The following is a 20,043-nucleotide window of genomic DNA, read 5'->3' on the forward strand; positions in this document are numbered from 1 at the left end:
TTGGTGGTTGTATACGGATGTGAAAAGTTTCACAAGTTTCTGTATGGAAGAAAGTTTATAGTGGAAAGTGATCATCACCCACTGGAACACACCCAGAGAAAGAACTTAAACAAGGCAGCAGTTAGACTGCAGAGATTACTTCTACAACTACAATGGTACAACTTCGACTTAAAATACATACCAGGCAAAGAGATGGTGCTTGCTGATAACTTGTCACGACTTTCCCTGAATGAAAATTTTGAGATGGGATCAAGATACATCATCTCGTCAGTGTGACCAGTAAGGATGATGTGTTGCAAATGCTTTCTCAACAAGTAATACAAAGATGGCCAGAGAGGATAAAGCAGTACAGCCTTCAACATGTCAATATTGGTCTATTAGAGATGACATATCGTTGGAGAATGGTGTTCTGCTGGCTGGATCAAGACTGATTATAGCCGAAACAATGCAGAAAGAGATTCTCCAGAAAATATATGAAGGTCACATGGAAATGGAGAAATGCGAAGTCAGCTGTGTACGGGGCTGGTATATACAAAGACATTGAAAATATGGTGGCTACATGTCAAATATGCCAAAAGTACAGAAACACAGCAAAAAGGAGGGGCGTGGGCAGTGGCGCAAAAGCCCAGGTTTTGGAGATTGTTGACCAGCATTGAGGTTGAAGATAGGGACATCGACTAGAAGTGATTTGGTAGGGACCTGTGGAAGGGGTAAGTAGCAGTAGGGTCTGAGAGCTTCATCTGGCCTCAGCAAGGTAGAGGTCAGTGCACCAGACCATCAGCAGCACCCTTGTCTGCAAGTTTGATGGTTGGGTTGGGATTATTGTGGAGAGAGTGGAAGGCAGAATGCTCAGAGGAGGTGAGATTGAAAAAGAGAAGGGAGAGGTGAAGTTGAGATGATTGACATCTCAGCGACAAGTGGAAATAAAAAGATCCAGAGTGGGTAGCTGGCCAGGATGAGGTGTCCAAGATGAGGCAGAAGGCTTAAAGGAAGAGAAGGGGTCTTGAGTGGGTGGGATAGAGAGTCATGGGCATGGAAGTGGACAAGGAGATGAAGGCATGGGAGAAGAGTTCAGGATCGTGCCCTACATGGAACTCATTAAGGTGTGAGCGGTGGGGATGAAGGTGAGGCCTCTACTGAGGACCAAGCACTCCATCTCAAAGAAGAGCAGATCAAAGGGGATGGTAAAGACCAAGTCGAGGTCAGAGTGGGACTCAGTCTTGTGGAGTATGTTGGAGGAAGTTGGAAGGTTGGTGAAATCAGAGGGTGGAGATGGAAGGTAGGGGAAGTCAGAGAGGGAGATGGAGGGTTAGGGAAGTTAGAGAGGGGGAGATGGAGGGTTGGAAAGGTCAGAGGGTAATCTTGGAAGGTCGGAGGAGAGATCAGAGGAGGAGGTGGAGCATTGCAGATATCAGAGGGGGAGGTGGAGACAGAGATGGATGTAGAGTAGGGAGTGATATAGGGGGATAGGGAAGGGTAAGGAGTGTTGTTGTATATTCATAATGAGCAGACCAAGCAAGTTAAAGGATCGTCAATATTCAATGGAATTCTTGAAGTTTGGATTTATACCTGCTGTACATGATGAACGTGCTCCTTTTTGCCTATTATGCCAAAGGACTTTTATAAATGAATCGATGAAAGCAGACCATCTTGAAGCTCATTTGAGGGTAAAACATCCTAACCATGTCAATTCAAAACTAGAATATTTTAAATCACTGAAAGAGAAATTTTAAAATAGATCAAAAATCACTTCATTATTCGTTGCGCAAATTACAGCCTGAATCATACCCTTGAAGCTAACTCTGAAATTTCCCTGCTGATCACAAAACATGGGAAGTAATTATACGATTGGAGGGGAACTGATTAAACCCACAATATCATTGTTTCTCAAAACACTTCTGCAAAAGGATGAAAAAGTTGTCTCAGCAACACCATTGAGTATTAGAACTGTCTACAACGGAATAGATGACGTGGGTCAAGATGTTCAAAACAGATTATTGAGAAGTTGAAATCACTAAAGTTCTCAATACAACTGGATGAATCTACCGTACGGGTCAGTGAGGCTATGTTATTAGCATAAATGAGATATATTGATCAGGAGGTGTTTCAAGAAGAGGTGTTGTTTTGTGGATCATTAGAAACAATCACTATGGGAGTTGATATCTACAGCAAGCTCCAAAATTATTTGAAATACCAAAAGGAAACATTGTATCTTGAGCTGCAGATGATGCACCTGCCATGATGGGTTAAAAAAATAGGATGTTTAAAATTAATGAAGGAAGAAAATCCAAACATGTTGGTTGTGCATTGTGTTATCCACAAAGAAAATTTAGTTGCCAAGAAAGTTTCCCCTGTTCTACACAAGAGACTGCATTCTGGCATAGAGTGTAGCAATGCCATCAAAGCTAATGCCAAATGTCAATGTTTTATTAAACAGTTTTGTGTCGATAAAAAATGCAGAACCAGTGAGATTATTGCTTCACACTGAGGTAAGGTGGTTGTCAAAGGGAAACTGCTTCAAAAGGTTTATGGAACTGTTTGATCTCCTCAGCAGGTTTTTGAAGGACAAACCTGAAATGAAACCCTTGCTAACAACAGATGGCAAAGCTTCTGTGAGTGACTTGATGGACATTTTTGCTTCCTTGCATGCCCTCTCTTTTGCTTTGAAATCCTGTGTCAGCCACAGTTGTAACATTTTTCCATTCAAAAATGTCCTCTTTTCTGGTATGTATTTATTCTGCATCTTCCTCATTTCTTGCATCATCTCCGTCCATTGCTGCTCTGCCATCTTCCCTACGAGTGCCCCCTTCCAATCTACTTTGGCCACTTCCTCTTTTTCTCATGCCACTGTAATTCCCTCTTCTCCACTGAAATGCTGACACATCTGACTTTTATTTCTCCTTCTTAAATTTCAAATTGTGATCACTCCCCCTATAGTTCCTTTACTCTAACCTCTCTAATTACCTCTGGTGCATTACACCACACCCAATCTAGTAAAGTTGATCCCGAGTAGGCTCATCAACAAGCTGCTCTAAAAGCATTCTACAATTCTATCTCTTGAGATCCAGTCCCAAATTGGTTTTCCCAATCTATTTTCATGCTTCAGTCCCCATGTCTACCATAGCATTGCCCTTCTGACACGCCTTTTCTATTTGCTGCAGTAATTTGTTGTCCATGTCCTGACTACTGTTTGGAGGTCTGTATATAACTGCCAATGGTATCTTTTTACCCTTTCCATTTCTTAACTCAACCCACAATGACTCTATATCTTCTGATCCTATATCACCTTTTTCTAATGATTTCCTTACCAACAGAGCCACCATCCCCCATCCCCCCAACTGGTTACCTGCCTGTCCTTTCGGTGCACTCCATGTCCTTGGACATTCAGCTCCCAATGACATCCATCCTTTAGCCACCATGATGAGCATAACATCATCTGCAGCTGTACTAAAAGGCCGCTGGTGGAAGCCGATAAAACAGTGGCATATCGGACTTGTCAGCCACAAACGAGCCTGCAGCTGACGTGGACTTTTACCCCCTCCATAAATCTTCGTCCGCGAAGCCAAGCCAAAGAAAGAAAGAAGATAGACAATGTATATGAAAGGAGTGGAGGGATGTGTATCAGGAGAAAGCAGTGGAGTTTGAGTTTGTTTTGGACATTGTATTGGAAAGATATACATGAGCCGAAAACTTGTTCCTGTGCTTTGTTCTATGTTCTAAGTACCAAAACCTCAAACTTCTGGTAACTTGCTTTCTCTGTCTGCATCACAACTGGACACTATTTTTTAATGGCTGTGTCATTGCCTCAAATTTCTCTTCTTCTCCCTTTGCAATGAGCATGTGCTGCTGTGCTATTTAATACTACATCAAGATGTGCTATGCATAGATCTGCCCCTCAACCTGGAATGAACTCACAGTGACAGGCTTACACTACAAATGAGACGGGTGTAAGGAATGTGGCGGTTTCCCTGTGCCATTGTGTACTCGGCACTTCACAGGGACACGGTGCTCTCGGGCTGTGTCAGCAGATGTAGAGCCCACCAGCATGACCCTCCTCTATTCTTATAGCCCAGTGACTCAGAATAAAGGATAATAGGCATGACATACCACACAGATTTTACAAGGTGCCTCAACACTGAAAAAAGCATTGCTGATTCACACCTATAATCTTCCAGGCTTAACCATTCCCACCCCGAACAAAGGGAAGGAACATTATGTATCAGTGTCAAATCATGCAATTATAAACTAAAAAAAAATCAGGAAATGCTGGAAACACTCCGCAGATCAGGCAGGATCTCTGGAAAAAAACTTAAAGTTTCAGCTCCAAGTCCCATTAGACGTATGGTCTTTGACCTGAAACTTTCACTCTGTTTCTCTTCCCACAGGCACTGGCCAACCTGCTGCCTATTTCACCCATTTAATGCTCTGATTATAGGTTTCGACCTTCAGTTGCTTTTTTCTTTACTTACTTTACTTACTTTACTTACCTTTTGCCAGAATTGGGGAAGGGACAAAAAAAATGTTAGTTACAAGTTCCAGAGAAGGTAGGGGAGGAGGTGATAAGTTGAGATCAGGGTAGTTGTGGTAATGGGTTGTTAATGAGGTATTTGTCAAAGACGTGTGATGTTCTGCAGAGAGGAAAAACAACAAAAAAATGGAGGCAATATCACACCCAGCAAAAAGACCCCATCTTCTCCCTTACCACCATCCAGGACCTAAACAACCCTTCCATGTGAGGCAAAGATTCGTGCGAATCTCCTGCATTCAGTGCTCCAGAGGCTGTCTCCTCTACGTTGGTGAGAACAGATGCAGGGCTGGGTCCGTATTGCAGAGCTTCTGCATTCTGTCTGCAGTGGCTGTTCTGAGCTCCCAGTTGCATTCCTTTTCCACACTGATCTGACCATCCTGGGCCTTCTTCACTGCTCGGAGTGAGGCCTAACCTAACTGGAGGAACAACACTTCATATTCTGCCTGAACAGTCTACAGCCCAAAGCTATTAGCATAGAATTTTCTAATTTCAAATAATGTCCCCTCTCTCTTCTTATGCAACCTTTCTGCTTTTCAGCTTCCTCTCCTGAATCCATCGTGTCAAACCCCCTTCGTCATATATCTATTAGATCACCTCTTGTTCTACTAAAATTCAATGGGTCAATGTGATTAAATTTACATACATTGACCTTTCTGGCCACAAAGCAACCCTTTGAACTTCCTCTGTGCTACTTACAATTCAAGATTATTCTTCCTTCAACATGGAGATCAAAATAACCATGGGTGGGAAGGGGGCAGGGCCCCTGCTGATGCCAGGTCCCTAGTCGAGACAGTGTCTTCACGTCCATTTGGGTACCTGATGTAGGCGTAATTTAGGTTCGAATGGAGGATGTGCACCTGCTCAACCACTTGGGTCGGATTTGTGTGTCTTCATGTGTTTACAGAGAACTGGTCCAGGAGACTTCAGCCATACTGGGGGGAGACGCCATTTGCCGATTTCCTAGGAAAGGTGAAAAGGTGTTTGTGAAGTGTCTGATTGGTAGCCGCGCACAAGAGCAACCGTGTGGCATGCAGTGCCTCAGGGAGGGCCTCTTGCCAATAGTTGATGGACAAGCCTTTCAACCACAGGGCCAGGAGGACCACCTTCCAGTTCACCTCGACCTGCCCGTTGCCGCTGGGGTTGTAGCTAGTTGTGCAACTAGACGCAATACCTCGCACTGCCAGATACTGGTGCAGCTCCTCACTCATGAAGCCGGACCCCTGGTTGCTTTGGTTGAATGCCGAGTATCCGAACATGGTGAAGATCTGTGCCAGTGCCTTGATAATGGAGGCTGTGGAGGTATCATGGCAAGGGTTGGCGAATGGAAAACGGGAGTATTTGTCTAAGACTGAGAGGAAATAGACATTCTTATTTGTGGAAGGCAGTGGCCCCTTGAAGTTGACGCTGAGTCGCTCGAAGGGCCGAGTGGTCTTTACCACGTGGGCCTGTGGTGGGCAGAAGAAACACGGATTACACTCCGCACAGACCCTGCAGAGCTTGATCATGGTCAGGTCTTCTTGGACGGTGAAGGGGAGGTTCCAGGACTTAATGAAGTGGTACAGGTGTGTGATGCCCCGGTGGCAAAGGGTGTCATGCAGTGTCTGAAGCTGTTGGGACTGCGCATTGGTGCAGATCCGGGACAGAGCATCAGGGGATTTGTTGAGTTTCCCCGGTCTATACTGGATGTAGTAGCTGAAAGTGGCCAGCTCGACTCTCCAGTGCAAGATTTTGTCGTTTTTGATCTTGCCTCTGTGGGTGGTGCTGAACATGATGCCACTGTGCGCTGGTTTGCGAGAAGGGTGAACCTTCTGCTTCCCAGATGGTGGTGCCAGCGGTGGACTGGTTCCACCATTGTCTGGGGCTCCTTTTTGATGGCGGAGTGTCCGAGCTCTGAAACATGGAGGGTCCTGGAGAAAAAGGCCATGGGTCTGCCCCCTTGATTGAGGGTGGCATTGAGGGCAACATCAGTGGTATTGCACTCCACCTGAAATAGGGTGGTCTCATTTCACGCCATGCATCATGGTGTTGGCGATGTCCTGTCTGATGCGGGCAGAAGCCGCTTGCGCCTCAACGGGGAGGGGAAAGGTGATGGCTTGGGCCAGTGAGCGGGCCTTGTCTGAGAAACGGGGTACCCATTGGGAATAGTAAGAGAAGAGCCCTAGGCGCCTGGGGAGGGGCTTGAGCGTGTGGGGCAGGGGGAGTTCCTTTAGGGGTTGCATGTGTCTGGGGTCGGGACTGATGACACCATGTTCCATGATGCACCCCAGGATGGCAAGGCGGGTGGTGCTAAAAACACACTTCTCCCTGTTGTAAGTGAGGTTCAGTGCCTCACCTGGCCGGAGAAAACTCTTCAGGTTGGAATGGTGGCCCTGCTGGTCATGGCCACAGATGGTGATATTGTCCAGGTACAGGAAAGTCACTCTTAGGCTGTGCCAGTCTACCATGCAGTCCAATTCCTGCTGAAAAACGGAGACTCCATTTGTGACCCCAAATGGGACCTGGCGGAACTGGTAGAGGTGTCCATCTGCCTCAGATATGGTGTAGAGCTTATCCCAGATATGGATGGGGAGCTGATGGAAGGCTAACTTTAGGTCAATTGTGAAGAAAACCCTGTACTGGGCTATCTCGTTGACCATGTCGGCAATGAGGGGCAGTGGGTAGCCATCCAGCTGGGTGTACCGGTTGATAGTCTGACTATAGTTGATGACCATCCTCAGTTTGCTTCTCCCTTTTTCGACAAAGACCTGGGCTCTCCAGGGGCTGGAGCTGGGCTCTATAAATCCTTCCACCAGACGCTGTCTCACCTTGGCCTTGATAAACGTCCTGTTGGCCACTCAGTAGCACCTGCTCTTGGCAGCTATAGGCTTACAGTCTGGCGTCAGGTCATTGAAGAGGGATGGAGGGGGCACCCGTAGAGTGGAAGGCCCACAGGTGGATTGGGAGTGGTCGCTGGTCTTTGTGCTGTGGATGGTGAGTGGAGGGAGTGGGCCACCGAAGGCAAGGGTGAGGATATGGAGGTAACACTAGAACTCTAGTCCCAGGATAATCAGAGCACAGAGTTTGGATATGACCAGTAGCTGAACCCTTGGTATGTTCCCTCTCCCACAGTCAAGTTCACTGAGCAACTCCCTAGTGCTATGATGGAGTGGTCCTTGGCTGTGAAGGCGATAGCGAAGTTCACTGGGTATATTTTGAGTTTCAGTTTACGGACCACATTCGGGTGCACAAAGCTCTCAGTGCTACCACTATCAAGCAGGCATTTTATTTCCTTCCTGTTAACAGCGATGTCCACCATCGAGCGCCTGAGTCCGTGGGGAATGTCCTCCATTAACATGATGGATGCTAGGACCGCCTTGGGGTCCGAGTCACTGCTCCCTGATGGTGTGGCGAGTAGTGGCCAGAGGGTGTCTTTAGGAGCGTGGGGTGAGATGAATGCATGGTTTTGTATGCGTGCCTGTTGACCACGTCAACTGGTTGGCGAGTTGGGGTGGATGGGGTTCGGCTGGCCCATGATGGCTGTGCCAGAAGTTACACATGGCGTCAGCATGGTCCAGCGACCTTGCTGGAAGTGGGGCATTGGTGTGGATGGAAATAATGACACCAGTGTGGGTGGAAGTTGGACAATGAGAGATGGCGGTGCCCGTGGTGAGCACATGGCAGTGGCATGGTTGGACAGCTGGGCCAAAAGTGACGTTGGTGTGGGCAGAAGAGGCGGGCGGAGTAAATGTACTGCCCAGCATCCACATGTGGGGCGTTCAGAGAGTTGAGAGGGGCTCCCTGGTTGGTGGCAGAGGACAGCAGTGCTCCTGGTGGGTGTGGAGAGGCACACTTTAGCGATGTGGCCTTTTTTGCCACATCAGGAGCAATGCGAGTTCCTTGCAGGGCTGTTCTTTATAGAATGCCTGTCCGGCCCACACTGGGTCCCTCAGTACTTAGAGTGGCAGAATGTGTTGGCAGTGGCAATTGGCTTTTCCACGGGGGGACCCTCAGCAACTGCTATCATTGGCGTTGGCCAGGACAGAGGTTGGGGGAAGCGAGCATTGAAGACCTCTACATGGTGAGCTGCAGCTTCTAGGGAGCAGACCACCTCCATAATCCTGGTAAGCATTATCCTCCTCCAACAGTCTCTGTTGAGTCGCCCTCGACCACAGTCCTTACACGCAGGAATCTTGGACGAGTTGCTCCACTTGCCCAGCAGTCACCCCAGCTTCAATCATGTACGGGCATGCTAGCTCTTGCAGTGACCCAGGTAAGTGTCTGCCATCTCACTTGTACACACTACATCTCAGCATACTGCTGGCTCCACGAGTCTGACTGTCCACAAAGGGGCTGGCTCGAGTCTTTATACAGGCCGGTGATTGACAGCCGGCAGGTGGGGCCAGCCTCCCAGATTGCCTACCTCCAGGTACAGTGGTTTCCCCCTGCAGTAGGTAGGTAGGAGTGTGGCCAGTGTAGTGGGTGTACTTTCACTGGCAGCCAGTAAAAATCATCATCTTTGTACCCCATTACTGGACAACATGAGATGCCACAATTGAACTCACTGCCCTGGGGTTAGGGAGAGTTTAAAGCAATAAATAGGCCTTTGACCCCCCCCTTGTCAATACCTTAGTTGTTCCTGTATCCATGTAGGCAGGGAGTGAGATAGGATCGGAATCAATTGTGATTGAAAGGTCCTGTTTTCGTTGGGAAATGAGGATTTATCAGCGATTCAAAAGCTAATCAGTTGGGATCTTAAAGTAGATGTTGGAACATTTGATATGATATGATTAAGCGAGACAGTGTGCAGAAAAGATTGCTGGGACTAGAGGGTTTGATTTGCAAGGAAAGACTAAGGAGGCTGACTATGTTCGGTGGGATGGTTACTGCAATGCTATTGGAAGACTACACAAAAGAGTCTGGAAAAACAACCAACTGAAAAACCTCACAAAGGTAAGAGTATACAGAGCCGTTGTCATACCCACACTCCTGTTCGGCTCCGAATCATGGGTCCTCTACCGGCATCACCTACGGCTCCTAGAACGCTTCCACCAGCGTTGTCTCCGCTCCATCCTCAACATTCATTGGAGCGCTTTCATCCCTAACGTCGAAGTACTCGAGATGGCAGAGGTCGACAGCATCGAGTGAACGCTGCTGAAGATCCAGCTGCGCTGGGTGGGTCACGTCTCCAGAATGGAGGACCATCGCCTTCCCAAGATCGTGTTATATGGCGAGCTCTCCACTGGCCACCGTGACAGAGGTGCACCAAAGAAAAGGTACAAGGACTGCCTAAAGAAATCTCTTGGTGCCTGCCACATTGACCACCGCCAGTGGGCTGATATCGCCTCAAACCGTGCATCTTGGCGCCTCACAGTTTGGCGGGCAGCAACCTCCTTTGAAGAAGAGTGCAGAGCCCACCTCACTGACAAAAGGCAAAGGAGGGAAAACCCAACACCCAACCCCAACCAACCAATTTTCCCCTGCAACCGCTGCAACCGTGTCTGCCTGTCCCGCATCGGACTTGTCAGCCACAAACGAGCCTGCAGCTGACGTGGACATTTACCCCCTCCATAAATCTTTGTCCGCGAAGCCAAGCCAAAGAAGAAGAAGAAAAGATTACAGCACCAGTGACCCAGGTTTAAATCCAGCGCTATCTGTAAGAAGTTTATGCAATCTCCCTGTGTCCATGTGGGTTTCCTCCGGGTGCTTCAGTTTCTTCCCACATTCCTAAAATGTACGGGGTTAATTGGTCAATGGGTGTCTTTGGCAGTGCTGTCGGGAAGAGCATATTATCATGTTATGTCCGAAAATAAAATATTTTCCTTGGAGTGCAGGAATCTGAGTGGTGACATTCTAGAGTTGTATAAAACCATGAGTGGCATAGATAAGCTGAGTGGTCAGTCTTTTCGCAGGGTAGGAGAAGCTAAAGCTAAAGGGCAAAGAGGGATATGGGCCAAATGCTGGCAAATGGGTCTAGCTCAGGTAGGCACCTTGGTTAGCATGGTTGAATGGTTGTTTCTGTCCTGCATGGCTCTCACTCAATGTCACCAAAACCAAAGAGCTGATTGAAGATATTAAGAAAGGAAAACAAAAGGTATGTGACCCAGAGAACATTGGGGAACCAGAGGTGGAAAAGGTGAGCAAATTTAAATTCCTGGGAGTCACTATCGCAGAGGACCTTTGCTAGACTCATCATCCCAGTGTCATCGTGAAGAAAGCATGTCAGTGGCCTTATTTCACTAAGAGTTGCGGAGGTTCGATATGTTGTCGGAAATCTTGGCAAGCTTCCACAGATGTGTAGTGGAATGTCTGCTGATTGGCTGCCATGTGGCCTGGAGTGAGGGCACCAACATTTCTGAGCGGAAAGCCCGTAAAAGGCAGTGGATGCAGCCCGGTATATCACAGGCAATACTCTCCCCATCGATTAGAACATCTACAGGGAATGCCGACCTTTGGAAAGCAGCAGCAATCATCAAGGATCCACACCACTATGCTCTGTTCTTTTTTCTGCTATCAGAAAAGAAGTATAGGTCTCACAAGACTCATACCACCAGGATCAGGAACACTGCTACCCCTCCACCTTTTATTCTTATTCCAGTGCCTTGCCATTCGGCATGGGCGATCACATCTCTCCATCCTTCACAATCTCTGACACTCCGAATTGTAGTTGTTGCTTCCCCTGTTCTCCTTTGGTGAAGACTTCATCTTTGAGCTGAGACCATAGATGATGATGAGGTCATCATTATACAAGGGAAAAATAGTGAAGTGGTTTCCTGTTGCTTTCTTCAGTTTCGGTGTCCATCCTGGACGGGTAAGCCTGGCCATTGATCAGCAGATTCATTTGCCCAGTGTTTTAAGTTTTACGATCATAAATTCCAATTTGTAGAATCTGCTTGTGAAAACCATCTGCCATCTGCAATCCATGACTTCATGAGACCCTGATTGGGAGGTTAAGCAGGTACTACACCTAGCCCGAGGGTGACCTGTCGGCTATCAGACGGAAGGAGCACCTTATACCTCCTCTTGATGAGCAGCCCTGACACCAATATTAACCCCTGCACCATCAGACTCCTGAACAACATGCTCGCACAATTGGATGAGATAGCGTTTCTCCGTGACCACGGACAACACACATCCACAGATGTGTGATGGAAAGTGAGCTGACTGGCGGCACTGTGGCCAACATCTCTGAGTGGAAAATCCTCCAAATAAGATTAAGAGTCAAAGTCTCACTTAAGAACATTATTTACTACTGAATATTTATTTCTCTATTTGTACAGTTTGTTTACATTTCTTTGTTCTTCTTACATTTCATTTTTTCGGTATACATTTTTTTCTTTCTGAGTACTGTTTACAGTTACCAGGGATTAGAAATTCTGCCTGGCCCAAAGGAAAGAGAATCTCAAGGTTTTATGTGGTTTTGCTCATGGTGGAGAGGTGGAGCAGACTCGACGGGCCGAATGGTCTGCTTCTGTTCCTTTATCTTGTGATCTTGTATGTACTCTGACAATAAATTTGAGCTTTGAACCATGTAGTCACTGAGTTGGTAATATTCCTGTCTGAGAAACACCATCCAGCTCATCTTGTACCCAGCAACTGCCCCATAAAACATTTAGCGGGGAAAGTTAGCATGATGGAGAGAGCTCTGCAGGCTTGAAACAAATAAGAAATTATCCAATCAGCTACCTAGAGCACATCTGGGCCACAGACTGACTGCACGTGGTAGGGTGCAAATTAAGAGCTACTTCATCAGCATTAGTGCGTGGCATCTAACAAACCTATGCTAATATTTTCCATTTGCCTGCTCACTGTATCATCTACCGACCCTTCCAAGCAGGCAGATGGTGCAAATGGTTCCCTTTTTTTATCTGAAAGCATTTATAATGATTTTATGAAGCTACTGTTCATCTTCCTGCAATCACAGAGCCTCAAAAGACACTGAGTGGGCAATTGTCCTTCTATTGATGTCATTGGTAGACAATCCCAGAACTGGATAATACCTCAGGGTCAAGAGACTTTTGTCTGCTTGATGCTACAGATCAAGGATGAATTTCTTCTTACTTATTTGCAGAAGGAGGCTATTCAGCCCATCGGGCCCATCCTGAGCAATTCCCTGAGTTCAAATTCCTTTTGGCCTTGAAACCTATAGATCGCAGATCAGTACAGAACAGGAAAAGGCTCTTCAGCCCACATATCTATGCTGAACATAATGTCCAAATCAAACTAAAACTCAGCTGCTTGCTCCTGTTAGATATCCCTCCATCTACTTCATATTCATGTGTCTATCCAGAAACCTCTTAAATGTTTCTATTGTATCTGCTTCAGCCCCCTGTTCCAGACACCCAACGCTCTCTGTGTAAAATATTTGCTTTGTACATCTCCCTTAAGCCTCCTCCCTCTCACCTTATGTGCATATCACCTGGTGTGTAACACTTATCCTGGGGGAAAGATTCTTACTGTCTACCCTATCAATGCAAACTGAAGGGAACAATATTAGGGAAGTTGTGGATGCCTGGAATGCATTGCCAGCAGTTGTGATGGAGGCTGAAACATTAGGGGGATTTAAGAGACTCATGGACAGGCACATGGATGAAAGAAAATTAGAGGGTTATGAGGTAGGAAGGGTTTAGTTATTTCTTGGTAGGTTATATATAAGTCAGCACAACATTGAGGGCTGAAGGGCCTGTACTCTGCTGTAGTGTTCTAATGTCCCTCTTGATTTGATGAACTTTTATCAGGTCTCCTATGCTCCAGAGAAAATAATCCAAGTTTGTCCAATCTCTCCCCTTAATCATATCTAGGGTATGGCAGATGGGGCACAGAACTGGGGCGCGACTTACAGGGGGTGCCACTATTCCCTCCTTACCCGCCCAATAATGAATCTCCAACCCAGGGTGCAGTTCTGCACTGCCAGGGCTCACTTGAGTGCCACGGAGCGTCGTTCCAGGTCAGCATCTCATCAGGCTGCTTTGGCGCCTCATTCAATGTAGGATGAATTAGCAAAATGGCCATCTTTTTCACCCTTTACCCATAATCTCCCTCACTGCTGGAGCTGTTCTGTCAGCTCCAGGGAAATGCAGAGCAGTTCCAGCTGCGTGCAGGATTATGGGTAAGGAAGAGGAAGAAGAAGTCGACCATTTTGCCCATTCGTCCTGCATTGAGTGGAGCTGTGGCAAGCGCTGGTGGGTGGGCACCAGATGGGCGCGGAGTTTTCCACAGCAGCCGGTTCCCCGCCGCCTCCACCAGTGGCATTGGCGGACAAGGCTTGCTTTCCCCTCTGAACAGCTGGCTTCTATGAAGAATGCTGCTCAGAGGGAGCTGCTGAGAAATGGAAGCCGGCCGCCTTTGGAAGCGTTTTTGGGGTATGATGAGGGTGGCCAATGTTTGTACAGGTCAATAGGCGAGGAAGGGGGGTGGGGGGGGGGTCAAGGTGGCGGGTTGTCGGTCCGATTGTTTTGGGGGGAGGAATAAATGGGAGCAGCAAAGGGAATCCGTTCTGGGTAAGCAGTGTGGTTGTGAAGGCCGGCCTCCTGCGCCGTATCCCGCTCTCCAAACAAGCTTCAGATAATAACTCACTGGCTGCAGAGTGACGGGGCTGCCGTTCTTCTCCCCTATGTCAGCCTGGATGCCAGGCAGAGAGGAGAGCTGTGTTCCAGTGTGAGGCAGGGACGAGGAGGCGAGCGCCCGGGCACAATTCCCCCACTCTGTGCCAGCAACCTTCACCCTCTCTCCTTATTTACTTTCTATTCACATGCCAAATGTGTGTGTGTTACAGAGGAGGTGGGGGAAATTACACCAAATAGACATTTAACACAAAGACTTATTGCAGCAGTGGTTTGAAATACAAGAACAGGCAACTCACTGTAATATCACAGAGACACACAGGTCAGAGCCGACCGGCTGATGATGCCACTTTCTGTGCAATCATCACACAGAGGGGAAGCAATGATTCACTTGCTGGCAAGTGGTTCTGCCTGGCAGTGAGGCGAGGGCTACAACTGACACGCGCATTCCCACAATGCATTCAAACTTCACCGACTGACTCAAGCGAGGGGGGGGCTCCGAAGTCACTCACCGTGCTGAAAAGCCGTATTTCATATGCATGTGTACACGAACAAGGACACAAGTGGTGACACCTTTACAAAAACAACCGCAATTAATAAAAAGTCATGGCAGCAGTTTTCAGCCATGCTTTATCAGGTTTTGAATTTCATTTAGGAAATGAGTGAGTGCCCAGCGTTTGTGTCACATTGCTGAGCGGAGAAAGTCTCGCCCTTTTTTTCACCATTGGGCTAAAAATTGGTTTTTGAGATGTGTTTGAATTTCACAGTTTGAGCCACATTGGATGTTGTTTAATTTTCTTTAAACATAAAACAGGATTAAACTTTAACTTATTAACTTAACCTAACTTAACCTCCTTCTAGTTCTAAGCGTATGTGTATGTAATGTGTATAAGTTCAGAAAAGTTCTTTGAATCAAAGTTCGATCTCACTTTTCACTCCTCCAAATTCACCCGTATCAGGCAATTTTTATTCTGTGCATAGAATTTAACATTTATGAATTTCACCAGGCTTTGGTGCTTAAATAGTTACCACTCAGGACGGTTCTAGTCGGTTTCAGAGAGAGATTTGTTGCTTGTTGGACACACACAAACTGATTTACTTCCATCAGTCACTTCGGTGTCTTGCCGAAGAAATGTGCCCCATCAGAGTTTTCCAAATGATAACCTTTTCTTCAAGGTCACCACAGAGTTCCTCTTGTTTCCTTTACTCAGGGGAAACACTCTAGCCAGCCATTTCCACAAAGGTTTTCAACAGGCTAAACTCAGAACTCACAACCTGTCTTCAAAATGGGGTTTAAACAAGTTGCCAACTTCCAAAAGCCACTGCAGAACTTGAACTTAATACTCTCTCTCTCTCTCTCTCTCTCTCTCTCTCTCTCTCTCTCTCTCTCTCTCTTTCTCTCTCTCTCGCTCTTTTAGAGAAAATCTGTTTTGTCTTTGTTCTCACTTTGCTTACAAAACCACATGACCTTCTTAGAACAGCAATCTGCAACCAGACAGATTGTGGCACTGGACCCAATCTTCTAAGCCTGTTCACCTGTTGCTTTCAAAACAAATAATCCATTTACACCTGCTTTTGAAATTCTTTAGCAAAGCAGTCTCATTGTTTTATTGTCTTTGCAAAGGCTCTCAGTGCCTGCATGACTGGCTTCAGCCAAGCTCTTGCATTTTAAATGAGATCTGTTTTGTGAAGTGTTTATGTGAAGTGACCTACACTCTAAACCCCCACAATTTATCTCCTTTAAAACATATCTATATACAATATAAAATATAACATATCCCTCACATACCCATTAGCCAGACAAGATCCTGTAATGGAACAACCAGAATTACAGTATTCTAAGTGTGTCCAAATCAAAGTTTAATGCAACCAGAGCATTCCAAAGGATTGGCAATTATATCCTGCCGTCCTTTCCCCCAGATTATTCCATTTACAGATAGCTGGCACCCACATGGAAAGTTAATATTTTCACCTCAAGGTTTGAGTGGAAGAAGAGGACAAAATTCCCAGCTTATAGATCATATAAAGTTCAAAGTTCAAATATATTGTCAGAGGATATAAATGACATCATATACAACCTTGAGATTCTTTTCTGCAAGCCAAGCAAAATTTCTACTCTAAACTATTCTTTCTTTGGCTTGGCTTCGCGGACGAAGATTTATGGAGGGGTAAATGTCCACATCAGCTGCAGGCTCGTTTGTGGCTGACAAGTCCGATGTAGGACAGGCAGACACAGTTGCAGCGGTTGCAGGGGAAAATTTGTTGATTGGGGTTGGGAGTTGGGTTTTTCCTCCTTTGTCTTTTGTCAGTGAGGTGGGCTCTGCGGTCTTCTTCAAAGGAGGTTGCTGCCCGCCGAACTTTGAGGCGCAAGATGCACGGTTTGAGGCGATATCAGCCCACTGGCAGTGGTCAATGAGGCAGGCACCAAGAGATTTCTTTAGGCAGTCCTTGTACCTCTTCATTGGTGCACCTCTGACACTATGGCCAGTGGAGAGCTCGCCATATAACACGATCTTGGGAAGGCAATGGTCCTCCATTCTTGAGACATGACCTACCCAGCGCAGTTGGATCTTCAACAGCGTAGATTCGATGCTGTCGGCCTCTGCCATCTCGAGTACTTCGATGTTAGGGATGAAGTCGCTCCAATGAATGTTGAGGATGGAGCGGAGACAACGCTGGTGGAAGCATTCTAGGAGCCGTAGGTGATGGCGGTAGAGAGTATACAAAGAGAGAAATGTTAACAAACCGTCTGTGCAAATACAGAAAAAAAAAGATTGGTGCTGCTCTCCATCAGCATCTTCCCGGCAAGAGCGTTGCCCTATCAGAATTCTGTATATATAATTGATTCTTCTAAACCTCCAATGAATATAGTCAATCCAATCGCTCCTCAATTGAGAGTCCCACTATCCCAGAAATGATGGTGCTCAACACCATCAAGAGATTCAGGAAAATTTAGGTTGTGTTCGGAGGACTCTCAACATTCAAAGCCATCAGAAATAAAAGCAGCAGGCAAAACAATCCCATTAATGTTAGCATAATAACACAGGTTTATAAACCTCTGGTGAGACCACATTTAGATAGTTGCGTTCAGTTCTGGTCACCTCATTACAGGAAAGATGTGGAAGCTATGGAGAGGATGTAGAGAGATTTACCAGGATGTTGCCTGGATTAGAAAATATGTCTTGTGAGGAAGGTAGGCAGAGCCAGGGTTTTCCTCTTTGATGCGAAGAAGGATGAGAGGTGATTTAATAGAGGTCTACAAGATTATAAGAGGCATTTTTTTTCCCAGGGCAGGAGTAGCAAACACCAGAGGACATCTGTTCAAAGTTAAGGGAGGAAAATTTAGGGAAGATTTCATGGGTAAATATTTTTACATAGAGAGTTGTGGGTGCCTGGAATGCATTGCTGGGGTAGAGACTGGAACAACAGGGGCATTTAAGAGATGCTGAGACAGGCACATGGATGAAAGCAAAATAGAGGGTTATGAGGTAGGGATAGTTTATTTTTATTGGTAGGTATATATGGGTCAGCACAACATTATGGGCTGAAGGGCCTGTACTGTGCTGTAACATTCAATGTTCTATAATGTCATCTGCCCATGACTATTACACTTGTGAAATATAGTAGATTCTTCTTCCTCTCTTTTCTACACAGCAATTAAACCAAAAGATGAGGAACTCGACGATGAAGTGAAACACGAAAGCCTGCAGATGCTGTGATTGTAGTAAGAACACACTGAAATGCTGGAGAAACTCAGCTGGTCTTTTCAGCATCCATAGGAGACAAAGATATATTCTTTAGCCTGAGCCCTTCTTCAAGGAATGATCCAGAAGCAGGAAATCTCAGAAAGCCTCAGGATTCAGACATTGCTGGTTGGGAGAGGAATCCAACGAAAGGTGTTACTTCGATATGATAAGGAACGAGGTACGTATTTTTCATGTTTGTGCAAAAGGAGAAGGATGGAGAGACAAAACTAGGGGAAGGTGACAGGGAAGAAGTGGGGGGTGGGCACAGGGTCGGTGGCAGAACGAATGTTAGAGGGGGGCATTAGCATGTAAGAGGGAGGCATTTTCATGGGGGGAGGGGTGCTAGCCTGGACCTACCTCGACAGGGGTGGGGGTGGGGTGATATTGGATGCCAGGACCTACTTATCAACCGGGGGGGGGGGTGCTATTGGATGCTGGGATCTACCTGCTGTTAACAACATCTGCCCTTCTTTTATTGCACTAGCAACGCAGCCGGGGTGGGTGGAGAGTCGCTAGCATGTGTCAAGCTAGACAATAATGACACAGGAGGGGGTGGGGGTGGGTCTAACAGCCAGATATGGCTGCAACCATATGGGGGCGGGGGGACACAGCACCTTGGCCCTCTAGCACCGACCCTGGTTAGGGGGGGTGCTTAATGGAAGCCAGAGAAGTTGATATTAATTCCATCAGTTGGAGGGTGCCCAAATGAAAAATGAGGTATTAGAACATAGAACATTACAGCACAGTATAGGCTATTCAGCCCTCGATGTAGTGCTGACCCATATATTACTTTTATTAAAAGTACAAATGGCCCTACCACGTAGCCTTCTATTTTTTCTTCATCCATGTGCCTGTCTAAGAGACTCTTAAAGATCCCTAATGTTTCAGCCTCCACCACCATTCCTGGCAAGTTATTCAGATTCTCTGAATAAAAAACCTTACCTTGATGTCTCCCCTAAACTTCCCTTCACTTTATACACATCCTCTGGCTATATTTGCCCTTGGAAACACGTGCTGGCTGTCCACCTTTTTTATATATTTTATTTATGATCAGTACATACATAACAAATCTTTTAAAAACATATATCATATTGTTACAAAATTATTGATTAAATACATGTTAATTTATATAAAGAAAAAAAAACTACAAAAGAACCCCATCTAAACGCTAACTAAACCCTCCCTTCCAACCCCCAGCCCCTTCTACCTGCTCTGACTAAAAATACTAACTACAAAAATAAACATCTAAATGAATATGATTGCTTTAGGAAATGCTCAATGATCCCAAAAATGTTTCACAAGAAAATATTATTTATTTTTAAGGGAAGACTTCCCTGGTCCAGGATTCAAAGGAATTATTTATAATTTCAAACCTTTTCTTAAAACTTTATTTATTTATTCAAAATACAGATAATAAGTAACATACATAACAATAAACTAAACATGAACAATATATTTTATATATATAAAGAAAAAAGAAAGAAAAAGAGGGAAAAAAAGAAAGAGAAAAAAAAAGAAAAAGAGAAAAAGAAGAGAACTCCCCCCCCTTTCAGCCAACTCTCCTAAGGAGAGCCATAAAAAGAGAAAAAATAAAGAAAAATTAAGCATACATATTAAGATCTAATCGATGTAAATCAAAATGTAAATATTCTGAATATAACAACCACTTATTAATAAAAAAACTATAGTTATCACGTGAAACATGATTTTTTCCATTATTAAACAATATTTCATCTCATTATGCCATCTATTAATATCAATCATATTCATATCTTTCCACGTACTAGCAATACATTTTTTCACTACAGATAATGCTAAATATACAAAAGCAAGTTGAAGTTTATCTAATCCCAGACCCTTCTTTAAAACAATCTCCCAAATTTTCCACACCTTTAAATCTCCAATGTAATAAACTTCAATTATGTATTGAGAAAGAAATATGTTGATTATTATACAACAGAGTCAAGGCCGACAATTCACCACTAAAACCTATCATTTTCTTTTTCTTTGTCCTTAACTTCATTAAATGTTTTAATATAGGCACATTATGTTGCTGTAACAAATTTACATTCCATCTAAACAAAAATTGATGTATTTAAACCTCGAACATTAAAAGTAGCAAACCTCAACTTTGACATATCTACTAATATTACTAAGAACTAATAATATCTATATATAGAAACTCAAAACAACTTAAATAGGCCCTCCAATAGGAGAAAAATAAACCACA

Source organism: Narcine bancroftii, chromosome 6, assembly GCF_036971445.1.
Source record: "Narcine bancroftii isolate sNarBan1 chromosome 6, sNarBan1.hap1, whole genome shotgun sequence".
Lineage (NCBI taxonomy): Eukaryota > Metazoa > Chordata > Chondrichthyes > Torpediniformes > Narcinidae > Narcine > Narcine bancroftii.